Raw genomic sequence first — 1,061 nt, 5'->3', positions numbered from 1 at the left:
GGCTGTTAGTGCCATGAACATTGGACATATCCCATAGTTCTATTACATGGTGCCTCAGGCCTACCAGGTTCAGTGAGGTGGTGATTTCTCCTGTGATTGTGCCTTCTTTATCTCCATTCTACCAGAAAGAAGACAACTATTTTTATATTGGAGTTCAAACTTAATCAAAAGTGGAATAATCTTTTTTTTTTCTTTTGGGCCACACCCCAAATACTCAGGGGTAACTCCTGGCTATGCGCTCAGAAATTGTTCCTGGCTTGGGAGACCATATGGGATGCAGGGGGATAGAACCGAAGTCCGTCCTAGGTTAGCGCATGCAAGGCAAACGCCCTACCGCTTGTGCCACTGCTCTGGCCACAAAAGTGGAGCAATCTTTATATGTGTATATATGTGTGTGTGTGTGTGTATACATATATATGTATATATTTGTCACACATGGCAGTACTCAAGGATTGCTCCCTGCAGTTTCAGGGATACTGGAGATCAAACTTGGATCAGCCACATGCAAGGCAAATGCTGTGCTATTGCTCTGACACTCTTTTTAAATTTTTAAATAGATATCAGCATCCAATGGATAAATGGCCAGACTTGCTGAGTCTACTTCACCTAACAACTATCCAAAATGTGTGTGAGTGCCTTCCCTCAGTCTCCTTCTGGGTTCCAGTGCTATCACTGTCATCTACCCTTTGGGGCCAGCCAGGTTTGTGTAGAGGAGGGAATAGGGAACCTCATGCTTTAATAATCCCTTCCACCAAATGCAAACAAGGCTGTATTTTTGGGTCTTTTCCCAGCCAACTTCCAGATCCCATTGTCATAAACAAATCTTTGTTCCTTGGGGACAGTCAGGCCTGGGTAGGGGCGGGAATAGGGAGGTTCCCGTCCTAATCCCCTCAACCAACCTTGAATGGGGCCCCTTTTCCAGCCTTCCTTCAGCCTTCTTTTGGGTTCCAGTGCCATCACTGTTCATCTGCCCTTTGGGGCCAGCCAAGTTTGTGTCAGGGAGGGAATAGGCAACCTCACCCTTTAATTCCCTCCACCAAACGCAAATGAGGCTGTCCTTT

This window comes from Suncus etruscus, chromosome 10 (assembly GCF_024139225.1).
Source record: "Suncus etruscus isolate mSunEtr1 chromosome 10, mSunEtr1.pri.cur, whole genome shotgun sequence".
Classification (NCBI taxonomy): Eukaryota; Metazoa; Chordata; class Mammalia; order Eulipotyphla; family Soricidae; genus Suncus; species Suncus etruscus.
The sequence above is the reverse complement of the archived record's forward strand: the minus strand, read 5'-3'. Positions refer to the sequence as shown.